This window comes from Engystomops pustulosus, chromosome 8 (assembly GCF_040894005.1).
Source record: "Engystomops pustulosus chromosome 8, aEngPut4.maternal, whole genome shotgun sequence".
Taxonomy (NCBI): Eukaryota; Metazoa; Chordata; class Amphibia; order Anura; family Leptodactylidae; genus Engystomops; species Engystomops pustulosus.
In genome coordinates, this window is record NC_092418.1 from 88,755,937 (window position 1) to 88,770,271 (window position 14,335).

Here is a 14,335-nt window from a genome sequence, read left to right on the forward strand (position 1 = left end):
ACTGTGTCTGCATAAGTTCAACGTGCAGGGAGCACTGAGTGACACCCGGTGGCACCCAATTTTTGCCGAAACCCGCCGCAAAGTGGGTTGGAATTGCTGCCTTGTGATACCACCAGGTCGCTCCACAGACGTGACTTTGTCTGCGGTAGCGGCCAAAGTCATAAGGCAAGATCGTGGTTGGGGACAAGCGGGAGGTCGAGACAAGCAGCACAGGATCAGAGTCAATAAGGGAACTGGAGTCACAACAGGAATTTGGAATACAAGCACAGGGCATCAGACAAAGCTTTCTCTAAGGCTGTGAGGCACAACGATCAGGCGAGGTGTGCAGGAAGAGGCTGGCCTATGAAGATTCTAGGAATGGCCGTGCCATTAAATGGTGTGCTGGCCCTTTAAATTTTCGGGAGCCTGGCCGCCGGAGCTGAAGCCGAACCACGGACTGGTGATTTGGGGTTCCGGGGAGCGGAGGGGCCGGGTGAGCCCGTGAAGCACCTGTGACATTTATGTTGTATTCCCAGTAATCATAGAGGGTATGTCCTGCTTGGCCAGTTCCTCCCATCTACTCCTCGCCCTGTCCCATGCATCTTCAAAGTATCTAGCACTTAATGTCATGTGACCATGGTGATGTCATCTAAGGTCCTGTTCCATGTGCAACACCTACCCCATGTATGTATCTGATCGCATGAAATCACAACATGCCTCCATGGAGGCATGGGGAGGTGAAGAAGGCATGCTGTGATTTCATTTTATCAGATACATACATGGTGTAGCACCTTTGTTGATATCACTCCGGCCACAAGACTTTAAAAGCCCAATCATGTAACAGAGCTCTCTCTGATGTTCCGTACAAAAGCATGTCCTAGCAGTGAGAACTGTCAATAAGGAATAAGGAGGCGGGGGAGTGCAATAACCACCGAATGTGCAGGGCCTCAATTGGTGTCAATGGACTCACATCAGGTGATTTGCATAAGTTTACAAACTGATTTTTTGCAGCTATGGGAAAGAACTATTTAGGAATAAGGGCAATGCTTTTAATTGTAGTTTGTAATGAAGAATTTATTTTGGCTGGGTTCATTTCAATGGCAGGTTCTTTTTAAAGGGGTTGTTTAGGGCTGTCAGGATCAGCTGTTCATCCAGCATAAACATAGAACACAGAGCTGGAAACTGGATGCCTCAATGCTGGAAATAGTTACTGAAGGCACAATTCACATTCACTTCCATTTGCTATTTGTGGCACAGAATGTTTCATCAGAGGCCATGTCCTACTGTACTAGTCCATGCTCCTTTTCAACCAAGGCAGCTTTGTTCAACAAATTGTAACCATAACACTAAATAAATTTAGCACAAAGCATGTACCCCAATGATACAACTCCCTTTTATTAGTAACCCCCCCCACTTCCTTGACCTTAATAACTATAACTTTTGTTACTCTAGTTCTTTATCCTCTCCTTTTAGTATGAACTTGTACTAGTAAGAACACTGTTAAATTAAACATTTTAAAAGGTTTAACACCAGATACCGAATTTCTACTTTACCTCAACATTGTAAAGATCCAGTGTACTCGTCCATTTTGTGCATAATGAGGGAGACATATCAGTTCTCTAGCTCCAGAATTCTGCGTTCACTCACAACCAAAAAACTTTCAAAAATACTTTGTGCCAAATTTATCAAAGTTTTTTTTTCTTGTGATCTGGTTTCCAGAGAAGTCATTTAAGAGCATCTCACATTATAACGGTGAGGCCCTTTTTAATTTTTTTGTGTTTCCATTTTTTTACTCCCAACCTTCAAAAATCCATAACTTTTTTATTTTCCATGTAAAGAGCTGTGTGAAGGCTTGTTTTCTACAGAACAAATTGTACTTCATAGTGACAGTATTTAATATTCCATGCTGTGTACTGGGAAGCAGGAAAAAATTCCAAATGCAGTGAATTGGTGAAAAAAAGGATTTTTTCAAATGCACCATATTCTTGTGGGCTTGGATTTTACTAGTGATGGGTCATTCGCGAACGAGTCGGCACAAAGGGCCGGCTCATTCGCGTGAACGACGTGAGCCGATGGCTTACTAAACCCTGCCCCTAAACGGCGCACCACATCCCATTTAACCCGATAAAATCGGGTTAAAAGTGGAGTGGGGGGACCGATTGGCCTGCGGCTCCCTATTAGTGAGCAGAGCCAAAGAGCCAGTTCACTAATAAGAGCCCTAATTCCCATCACTAGATTTTACGGCTTTTACTGATCACCCCAAATTACATGTCTACTTTATTCTTTGGGTCGGTGCGATCACGGGGATGCCAAATTCATATAGGCTTTATAATGTTTTCATACATTTACAAAAATTAAAACATCCTGTATAAAATTCTTCATTTTGCCATCTTCTGGAGCTAAGAACTTTGTCATGCTTTGTGCAGCTCTGCGTAATCTGTGTGCGCTTTATATAAATAAAGAATTATTATTATTTTCATACTTCCGTGTACACAGCTGTGGGTGGTGTCATTCTTTGTGACTTTTGATGCCAGTTATTACATTTTGGAACACGGCGCTACCTAACATGCTTATGATTTTCCCTGTTTAATTATATAAATTCTAGGGAAATGGGGGTGAATTTTTAATTTTTTTAATTACATTGTTTACTCTTTTTCAGACCCCCTAGGGCAGTGATGGTGAACCTTTTAGAGACAGAGTGCCCAAACTACAACCAAAATCCACTTATTTACCTTTAAGTGCCAACGTGGCATTTTAAGCAGTAACTTACTGCTACCTGTTCCTCCACTTCTTTCAATTGTATTGGCCACCCAAGGCCCCCAATTCAGGTGAAAGAAGGAGGGCAAATTCAGACTTTCATTATAGCTTCTCTCCAAGTTGCCTGGGACAGCTGGAAGATTAGATGTATTGTGTCCTGTTTGGTGAACTCGGTCCTGGGGTGATGGCCTGAGTTCCCACAGAAAGGGCTCTTAGTGCCACCTCTGGCACCAGTGCCACAGGTTCGCCACCACTGCCCTAGGGTACTTTAACCCTAGGCTATCTGATTGATTCTGCCATACTACTGTACATTATGGCAGTATATGGGGATTTTATACATCATCTATTACAATGTGCAAATCGCATGGGGAGGGGCTAGAGGCAGAGAAGAGCTCAGTTCCAGCGTCAGACAAGATGGTTGCCGACCCTAAAGTTAGAAGATCCAGGGGCAACTAAAATTGTGTACACCAGGACTAATAGAGACAGGTTGGAATTATATCTGTGAAAAGCTGTATTTTAAAGAATTTCTATATTTAAGAAATTTGATTTCGTGGGAATGCCCCTTTAAAAGCGATGTTCAGGGGCTATTGTGTAAATTTACATTTTACCCTATCGCAGTGGTGGTATTGCCAAATGAACAGAAGGGCAGCATTCATGTATATCCTGCTGCTCCATGCAACACACCCCCATTCACATGATTCCAATAATGCGACCACGACTATCAGAAAGTTATCCCCTATCCTGTATATAGCGGATAATCTGTAAGGCCTGGACCATCCCTTTAAGTATATCTCTCTCATAGTGTAATAACATTACACCACATAGCCCTTTTTGTGGCACTCACCACCCATGGTCCATTCCTCATATTCGGTGGTAGTTTTGTTGATAATATTTCAATACATTTTGTCACACAACTTCCTAAACATAAAACCAGAAAATGACACCGCATGAGACCGGCCCTCAGCCCCACAGAACAGCCCTGAGGAGAGAGAGCCCTATCGTCACACTTATCACCAGCGCACCAGCCTCTGGCAGGGTCACGTGACACGGGCATTCCGCTGTCAAGCCCATTCCCGCCACTTTTGAAACCGCCACGTCACAGACCGCAGCTCTATCACGCCTTCGCCTCCGGATTGGCGGCTCTGTACGTTGTGCGTGTGACGTCGGCGTTTCAGGTGTTGAGGGCGGGGCTGAGTTTTTTTTTCTTCTGGTGAACGGTCTAGAGCTGTATGAATCCTCCTGCCAAGTGACGGGGAAGGAGGCGGCGGCTCTGTGTAGTCCTGTCACTCGCAGGTAATTGCTGGCTCTGGCGGACGGATAACACGGGGTGAGCGGCGGAGAGCTGAGGCTGAGCCCGCTGCAGGCCCCAGGCTCATCCGCTATCCTCAGCTGTCACCGCTCTGCATGGCCGCATGACTGTGTGCACTGTGTCCTGTGTGCAGTCCCTGTGACTGCTCTATATATATATGTGTGTATACTTATACCAGGGATGACTGAGGTGAATCTCAATGGGGTTACTGACAGGAAGTGCTTCTGTGGAGCACCACAGTCACTGGTGTGGATGTTACCTTTAAGGGCTCTTCCAATGTTGCCGATTCTGACTATGCCCCAAATATCTAATAGATGGGGGGCAACTTAGGGATTGGAACCTTTCTGACAACAATGTACTAAGACCAGTGTACTCCAGCTTAGAGGGTAATATATGAAGCTTTTCATAGACTTCTCAATGGGGCGATCTTACCCCCACACTAACAGGTCTCATGACAGGGCCGAATGAATAAGTCACTTCTATAGGACTTGTATTATTTAAATCCTGTTATCCAAGAATGAGTTTGGCAAATCCTGCAAGCCCACAGTAGGCTACATTCACCCAAATGGCGTATATATATGGCCCCCCCCCCCATACATGGCGATCGGTGCCCTACTGGAGCGATACTGTGCGGCACCGTTCCATAGCAGGGAGTAAGATAGGTCATGTCTTTTCTTCTGCCGGAATACGACGCCATATATACCTATGGGGTTGGGTGGGGGGACCTGTGGTCATCCTTTCTCCGGCGCTGATGTTTGCTCGCTGTACTACCGTGTGGCGAGCATACATTATGTGAATGTAGCCTAAGTTGTTTGACTTGCCCGTCGCCCACAAGTGGCTCTATTCACATATAGCATTTGGAGAACCCCCATTGTTCTCTTGTTTAGGTTCCCAATGATTTGACTGCCATTGATAATAAGCGCATTGTATACCTCTCCTTCCCCCATCACCTTCTTTACAGCAAGGTTGTGGTCACATTTTCCGCTAGCATTGCATTTCCTAACACGATCAGTGGCAGCAGGTTAGCAGTGCTGGTTAGCAGTCAAATGTGCCAACTTAAAGGGCATTTACCACCAGGATGAAAAACTGTATGCAAATGAGCCTGAGGGGCTCCACAGGAGTCTGGAACCCCTCAGGCTCATTTGCATACAGTTTTTCATACTGGTAGATGTCTAAGCTCGACCTAGTCTATTGCTACATCAGTTATTGAGATTGGTACCCTCATTTTTGTAAATGGTGGGTGTCCCAGCTGTTGGACCCCTATCTTATAAATGGGGATTACAAACTTGCTACATTTTGGTGAAATGTTCAAGAAAACCAGTAACACTTAATGTTAGAAATTTTTGTAAACTTTGAGCCCCTTAACTATTATTATTAAAATATTAGTTATATTTAAATATTGGAAGTAATATACATGGGGCAAACAGTTCCATATCTAATGAGCCTACGGGAGCACGTCACTAGTCATTTCTTTCGGATTGTATGTAATTTGACGGAAAATATGGTATAATGTGGACCAAGGCTTGTATGTATCGGTAAACTCTAAGAAAATATGTATGCCACACTGGGGATACGGCTTGTGATGTGTTCAAGTTGATCATAAAGTGACAGAATTTTTCAACTTTCTCCTATAAAACTTCTTTCTACTTGGACTATCTTATCTATATAGACAGGATTTCACGGGTAGGGGCTTACATGCTGATTGGTGGGGGGGCTAAGTGATGGGACCCCCATGGATCATTAGAATGGGGGGGGTCTGTTGTACGTCAAATGAACAGAGCAGTCATGCATGTGCCCTGCTACTCTAGGTAGTTGAGTGCTATCTCATTCGTTCCATAAACAGTGACTGGATTGGGACTAACTTTTTGTGACTAGACAAAACATTTTTAAGACCACACAGCTGTCTAGGTGTGTCATAACTGCCTGGTACTTGCAGGTTCTAGAAGTCAGGTAAATACTGAAACTGCATGGAAATTGGACATATACTTGATTGCTGAAGTCTATTTCTACAGTTATATAAATGTTATAGTTATAGAAATAGACTTGGGCAATCGGGTATTTGCCCAATTTCCATGCATTGGCTACCTAATTAGGCTTTGAAAGTGATCTCGATTCTGTGGGAACTTGCTTTTACTTAGGCCCCTTCCACACTAGCGTTGCATTTCACGTCAGGGTGCAATGCGTGAAAAACTGACGTTTTTGGCTGCGTTTTTGTTCCAGTTTTCCTTGGAGTAATTAGCTTTTTTGCGTTTTTCACGCGCGTGTTGTTAGCGTTTTTGGCGCGCGAGTCAATGGGAGACTCGAGCATTTTTCAAAGGGACCATGGTTTGGGATTAAAATGTGTTATTTAATTGAAAAAGAATGTCTTCTGATAAGTTGCAAACATCTGCGATCTATTCTTCACTGTTCCCCTTGTATATTATCTCCCGACAAGTTAGCAGATGTGAAGAACAGTGAAGAATAGAATAAAAACAGTGAACACAGTGAACACAGGATCATTTAAGAGAAAAACACAGTGCAGAACACAGTGCAGAACACAGTGCAGAATAGATTACAGATGTTCGGCACATCTGCTTACTTGTCGGGAGATGCGCACGGAACGGTGCGCCCAAAATAGCATGTGAAGAACAATATATATGTGTGTGAAGAACACATTGCAGATGTTTAAATACATCTGCAATGTGTTCTTCACACATATATATTGTTCTTCACATGCTATTTTGGGCGCACCGTTCCGTGCGCATCTCCCGACAAGTAAGCAGATGTGCCGAACATCTGTAATCTATTCTGCACTGTGTTCTGCACTGTGTTTTTCTCTTAAATGAATCTGTGGTCACTGTGTTCACTGTGTTCAATGTTTTTATTCTATTCTTCACTGTTCTTTATTGTGTTTTTTTAATTAAATGCTCGATCGCGAGCAGGGGAAATACTGTTATTCTGGTCACCTAGCAACCCTTACGTTTAAAACGCATTGCACTCGCATTGCACTTGCAATGATTGCGAGTGCAATGCGTTCTTGATGCATCTCCATAGACTTGAATGGGGCGGGAAAAACGTGCGTGACACGCAAAAGTAGAGCATGCTGCGATTTTGACGCGCGTGAAAACCAACGCTAATGAAGAAAGACCCATTGAATACAATGGGACAGAGTGCAATGCAAGTTCTGCGCGTCAAATGCACGCGCAGAACTCGCGCGTGAAAAACGCCAGTGTGGAAGGGGCCTTATTGTTTGTACATATACAAAATGAAAACATGAACTGTATTTTGGCTAGATTCCATGCTCATTGACATGAGACCCAGAGTTGCAGAATATTGGTTTTCTATGTGCTGTGGTCAGTGCCTCCCTGTAGTACTCCGTAGTTGTCCAGAAAGGAGGTAGTGACTGAGTGCATTTAAATGACCAAGATGCTGATAGCCAGGGTCCCAGGGAAGGGTTCAACCCATGAACAACGGCTTGAACGCGAACCATACTTCACAGTGAATATACTGAAGCTGCAGTTTTGTGAGCACAATCCAGGAGAACACTCAAAAAAGAAAGAAAGGAGTGCACAATATGAAGGATGCGTTTATCCTTCTTGCAGCTGAATCTACCTCAACACAATATTCACCAAACTCCAGCCTAAATCCTCATTCACATGCCACTATAAAGAGGTTTCCCACCAAGCAAGTGAGGCCCTATCCACATAATGGGGAGATCCCTACTAATCACAGTTCTCCGTCAGCTCTGTAAAGATGAACAGAGCAGAAGGGAAACCCGTGGCCGTCTGCTCCATTAACCTCAGGGAGTATAATGGGTAAATATATAAGAGCTTGTCAAATGTTCCTCTATTGAAGAGGTAACCTGTTCAGGACTGGCTCCAGACCATGGCATCAATTAAAGTAACCAAGTAATGTAAGCAAGGTGCCCAATAGTAGTTAAGACTTAACTTTTAATTCATATAGTGTAAAAAAGCCACCTATCTATCTGTGGCTAGAATAAACATTCAACAAGAACAGAGGAAAAGAGTTTCTTCCTTTAAAAACATAAACCTAGTGACAAAGAGATCATTAAGGACATTAGAGTGTCCTGGTGAAAGTACAGTTTAGTAAGCAAACAAGGGTACAGTTAAGCCAAATATATTGCATGTGTAGGCAGGTGACAATAAGGGAAGTAAAAACAGGTTGGGTCTCACCAGTCTTCATCCAGGGGAGGCAGGATTACCGGGTATTCGGTCCAGAGGTGGCCTAGTTGTCCCTATTAACTCTGGCTCCTGAGCCCCTTGAATTGCTCCCAGCCCTTACAAGGGCGGTCCCATTTCTGCCCCTGCAATGGCTATTGTACCCTATTGCTTAAAAAGAGAAAAGTATCAAATCCCTACGCGTTTCGTGCAAGGGTTAGATTGCACTCATCAGGGGATAGTGGATCAGAAAGAGTACTCCAGCTTGCTGCTTCAGAATGGGCTCTGTATCCTCGCCCTATCTTCAGGCTGTAAAACGGGCTGTGGCTCGTCCAGCATCAGCGAGCGTAAACCTAAGCACTAGGTAGAGAGTACGGCGTCGGCGCCAGATCACCTCCTGGTGGGAGGTTCAATCCTTGGAAAACTACTTAAAAAGCTTGATAGTCCCTAGAGGACTAAGAATAACTCTGACACCAGCACACAGGTGCCGCTCAGCGGCCCTAGTGTCTAAATGGGAGAAAGAGGCGACAAATAGCTCGCTTAGACTCATGCAGCTCTTGCTAGAAGAAGAAAAAAGGATTCTTGTGGACCTGGAAACACGTCTACAGGAACAAATAGAACTCACAAAAAAGTTTGAAGGGGAGCCAGAATTTAAAAACAAAGAAACTACCCTACAATTGACGATAGAGAAGTTTCAATATCATATAAAAGAACGAAAACACCGACAGTTCATGCGGGACGTGCAAGACTTCAAAGACAACAAAGTCTATTCGAGTGTTACAGCACAGAGACAGACGGCACCTGACATTGACATTTCCTCAACAGAAACTGATAACTCAGATACTGACTCTACACAACACCAAAAAAAGCAAAGATCTAGGAGTAGGGGGAGAGGTAGAGGAAGAGGTGGGAATAGAGGCAATAGAGGCACAGGGGCGATCAACCGTGATTTTTTAGACTATCCTTACCAGCTACGAGAACGAGGAGCGCAAGGGACGCTCCAGAAGGGAACACCAAAATAACTAGTCAGAACGGGGGGATTAGTGGCACACATAAAAAAATGGATACACAAATAATAAACTTAACCTCACTAGTATTAACTGAACATCAAAGGACGGTGTTATCCAAAGGATTGTCATTTGTACCCAGCTCAGACTTTGATCTTTTCAATACGATCAAAGATCTCAACCTCTTTGTGCGCAAATTGAAATGGCACAAGTTCATGGTTAAGCAAGACCGTAAAACAAGCTCTGAGCTGGGGGTACCTGAAGATATCCTTTCAGATATTAGACTACTTAACAGTCTTGCTAGTGAGAATTTTCCCCCGCAGAGTGGAGTAGGACCCTATACTGACTGCAAACTTAAGAGTACTCGACTTCCACCGGTGATGGACGTCTCCCCTATAGATGTATTTTTGAATAGGGTTACTAATGACCTGAGACAGATCGGAAGAGACTACCTCCAGTACAACTGCACTAAAAATGAACTAGAGGCGTTGACTGTATTACAGATGGACAAAACCATTACAATAAAACAGTCGGACAAAGGGGGTAACATAGTCCTACTGAACACTATCCAATACAAAGACATGTGCCTAGACCTTCTAAATGATAGGGAATCCTATGAGATTCTCTCTGAAAATCCCACCAAAAAATATCTCAAAGAACTAGACGACTTACTCCAGCAAGCAAGAATGGATGGTGTAATAGACGAAGCTGAATTTAACTTCCTTAGACCAAAGAACCCGGTTCTAGCAACCTTTTACAGTCTCCCCAAAGTGCATAAGGGGCTATCCCCACTTAAGGGACGCCCCATAGTCTCAGGAGTCGATAACATAATACAAAATCTGGGCATATATCTTGACAAGGTCTTAAGAGACTTCGTTCTAGCACTTCCATCATATACAAGGGACACATTGGACCTTCTTACGAAACTAGATGGCCTTACTCTCGACAAAGAACATCTCATTGGAAGTGTGGATGTAGAAGCTCTGTACTCGTCAATTCCCCACAAGATGGGCTTAGGGGCAGTGGCTCACTTCCTCAAATCTAGAGGGAGACACCAAGAGAGACATAATCACTTCATACTTGAGGCTCTCGAATTTTGCCTTACTAGGAACTTCTTCCTCTTTAACGGGAGGTACTACCACCAGCTCAGGGGCACGGCTATGGGTTGGCCGTGCGCGCCAACCTACGCCAACTTGCTCCTGGGCTGGTGGGAGGAGACCCTAGTGTTTAATGAGGCAAATCAGTCAAATACACTTAAGGTGGATGCCTGGTACAGGTACATTGACGATGTCCTGGTCATCTGGAGAGGCTCCACCTTAGAGTTTAAAAACTTTGTGCAACAGCTAAATGTGAACCCAGTTGGCTTACGATTCACGCATGAAAGCTCCATGAATAGCCTTTCCTTCCTAGACGTACTAATAACTCGAGATTCTGAGGGTGGCCTCGCAACAGAGGTGTACCGCAAGGCCACCTCCACAAACTCGCTCTTGAGATGGGAAAGTTGCCATCCAACTCCCTTAAAGCGAGGTATCCCAAAAGGACAGTACCTCCGACTTAGGAGGAACTGTTCAGACACTAGGACGTTTCTTAAACAAGCTAAAGACCTACGCCAGAGGTTTCAGGATAAGGGTTATCCTGATAGGATACTAAGGTCGGCCTTTCAAGAGGCCCTACATAGAGATCGTAGTGACCTCCTGAGAAAACAAGAGAAACCAAGGGAAGACAAAATGATTAGGTTAATTACAACCTTTGATAATGGGGCTAGCAGAGTTAAAAAAGTGTTGGACAAACATTGGGATATTCTAGGGATGGACCCTGATTTAGGAGAAGTCATTAGCACAAGACCAACAGTAACTTATAGAAAGGGTCGTTCCCTGAAGGACAGACTAGTCCGCAGCCATTTTACAGACACACATGACTCTACATGGCTTGAGAAAATCGAAATCGCAGGCAGTTTCTGCTGTAGTGGATGTATAGCCTGTCCGTACATAAAAAAGTGCAAAACCTTCACTTCGACAGTAACAGGCAGCACATTTAAGATTAGACAGTTCATCAACTGCCGTACGGAAGGAGTTGTCTACAGGGCAATATGCGAGTGCAAATTAGAATACGTTGGAAAAACTATCTGTCAGTTGAGAAGAAGGATAGGAGCACATCTGGGAGACATTGCTCATAACAGAGATACACCTCTGGCACGACACATAAATCTAATTCACAATGGAGATGCAAAGAAGATCAGCTTCCATGGTATTGAGGCAGTCCCCAGACCCATCAGGGGAGGCAACTGGGACAGATCCATCCTACAAAAGGAAGCGAAATGGATCTTTTCCCTGGATACAGTAACTCCAAAAGGACTTAATGAAACCTTAAGTTATGCTTGCTTCCTCTGAAGCCCATTGAACCCCTCCACACGACACTGCCAAGTGACATTCCTCCATGGTCCATTCCTTGTTCCCTCCCTCTCCCCCTTTTCTCCTCCTCCCCCCCCTCCCCCCGCCCTCCCCCCTCCCCCACTTTATTGGCCACTAAATCCTTAAAGCTTTAGTCCTTAGTCCCAACAGTACTAAGAGTTGCCATCTAACTTCTCCAACCTAAAAACCAGATAACAATAAAGACCAATTTTTAATGCCCACGGAACTGCACTAAGGCACAGCTATCTCTTACTGAGCCTGTGAATGTGCGATGTGTTAACCCCCGTCTTAGACCTCTGAGATAAACTCTGAGGGGTTCATCATTCCTGTTGAGGCATTATTCTTCCCCAGGGCTATCCATTTGAATAGTGACAATGTCACTTTACTGATTGGAGGCCACTAGGGGTTGCTGACTGCTGCCACACCGGGTCTGTGTAAACTCTCCTCCTGCCTCTCACTCTTGAGAGCGAGGAGGAGTTACACTACGAGCACCTTTGCTGCTGGATGGACTCACCTGTCCATCACTGTCATACCCGGGTGCGGCCTCCTCCCAGGCCATGACGCGACGGCTCCCCGACCAATGACGGAACCGGGGGCGTGGCCTGGGCGTCCGGAATCGGCTTTAATTCTGGCGCATGCGCGGTAATCTGGCGCCGACGCCGTACTCTCTACCTAGTGCTTAGGTTTACGCTCGCTGATGCTGGACGAGCCACAGCCCGTTTTACAGCCTGAAGATAGGGCGAGGATACAGAGCCCATTCTGAAGCAGCAAGCTGGAGTACTCTTTCTGATCCACTATCCCCTGATGAGTGCAATCTAACCCTTGCACGAAACGCGTAGGGATTTGATACTTTTCTCTTTTTAAGCAATAGGGTACAATAGCCATTGCAGGGGCAGAAATGGGACCGCCCTTGTAAGGGCTGGGAGCAATTCAAGGGGCTCAGGAGCCAGAGTTAATAGGGACAACTAGGCCACCTCTGGACCGAATACCCGGTAATCCTGCCTCCCCTGGATGAAGACTGGTGAGACCCAACCTGTTTTTACTTCCCTTATTGTCACCTGCCTACACATGCAATATATTTGGCTTAACTGTACCCTTGTTTGCTTACTAAACTGTACTTTCACCAGGACACTCTAATGTCCTTAATGATCTCTTTGTCACTAGGTTTATGTTTTTAAAGGAAGAAACTCTTTTCCTCTGTTCTTGTTGAATGTTTATTCTAGCCACAGATAGATAGGTGGCTTTTTTACACTATATGAATTAAAAGTTAAGTCTTAACTACTATTGGGCACCTTGCTTACATTACTTGGTTACTTTAATTGATGCCATGGTCTGGAGCCAGTCCTGAACAGGTTACCTCTTCAATAGAGGAACATTTGACAAGCTCTTATATATTTACCCATTATACTCCCTGAGGTTAATGGAGCAGACGGCCACGGGTTTCCCTTCTGCTCTGTTCATCTTTACAGAGCTGACGGAGAACTGTGATTAGTAGGGATCTCCCCATTATGTGGATAGGGCCTCACTTGCTTGGTGGGAAACCTCTTTATAGTGGCATGTGAATGAGGATTTAGGCTGGAGTTTGGTGAATATTGTGTTGAGGTAGATTCAGCTGCAAGAAGGATAAACGCATCCTTCATATTGTGCACTCCTTTCTTTCTTTTTTGAGTGTTCTCCTGGATTGTGCTCACAAAACTGCAGCTTCAGTATATTCACTGTGAAGTATGGTTCGCGTTCAAGCCGTTGTTCATGGGTTGAACCCTTCCCTGGGACCCTGGCTATCAGCATCTTGGTCATTTAAATGCACTCAGTCACTACCTCCTTTCTGGACAACTACGGAGTACTACAGGGAGGCACTGACCACAGCACATAGAAAACCAATATTCTGCAACTCTGGGTCTCATGTCAATGAGCATGGAATCTAGCCAAAATACAGTTCATGTTTACAGACTGAATACATTGTTGGCCAGGAGTGTAATGGTGCCAGTGTATCTGTCTTTTTTTTTTTTTTTTTTTTTTTGTGTACAAGGCGTAAAAAAAAAGATAGACTGATGTACAAAGCACTAGTCTTAATATGTCAGTACCAATGACTTCTTGGCTGTAGGTCTTCTCATCTAAACTAATGGTATCATAAATCTTTAGTCATTAGCTTTGTGATCAGCCTGAGACGCAGATTATGATCTTGTAAAACTGGCCATACAAGTTAAAGTGCTAATCTTGTAAACTGAAGGTAACTCCTCCACAGTGGATAATTTAAATGGTCAGACATTTTAACAAACTTTGCAAAAATCAATAGTGCAAGTGTATAAAAGAAACTTCCTTGCAGAATACAAGTAACATCTCTATACATGTGAAATAACACTTGATGGTGTGGTACGCCTTAAACTTTTCTGGATATCCCCGTAAAGCATCTGGCTCGAAACAGCTTTGGGGGAACCAGCCAAATTATGTGGGGTGGGAGAGTACATGGGTCTTGACGTCTATGATCATTTGTGAATGTATTGATTGATCAGTGGAATTTGTGTCTATTGTGTTCCTGTATGTTTTGACCGTAATGTAAATGAGGTAACTGCTGCATGGCTGAGCTGTTGTCATATGTGAGCGCAGCCTAAGATCTGCTGACCTCTCCTGTCCTGTGACTAGGCCTTAATGGAGAGTTGGTTCCATTCAGATTGCAAAGTAAATTGACAATTTGTCCTGGCAAGAGGATGGGCA

At 44.3% G+C, this 14,335-nt stretch overlaps 1 protein-coding gene across 2 annotated transcripts in view; it reads left to right on the top strand.

Annotated features, from left to right (window-relative positions):
- Nucleotides 1-3,859: 3,859 nt before the first annotated feature.
- The window catches only part of LNPK (lunapark, ER junction formation factor), a 43,459-nt gene continuing 32,983 nt past the window's right edge, over nucleotides 3,860-14,335 (top strand). For both annotated transcript variants that reach the window (XM_072121661.1, XM_072121660.1), the window contains exon 1: nucleotides 3,860-4,029. The gene's annotated coding sequence lies outside the window, so the exon portion shown is untranslated. The remainder of the gene's footprint in view (nucleotides 4,030-14,335) is intronic.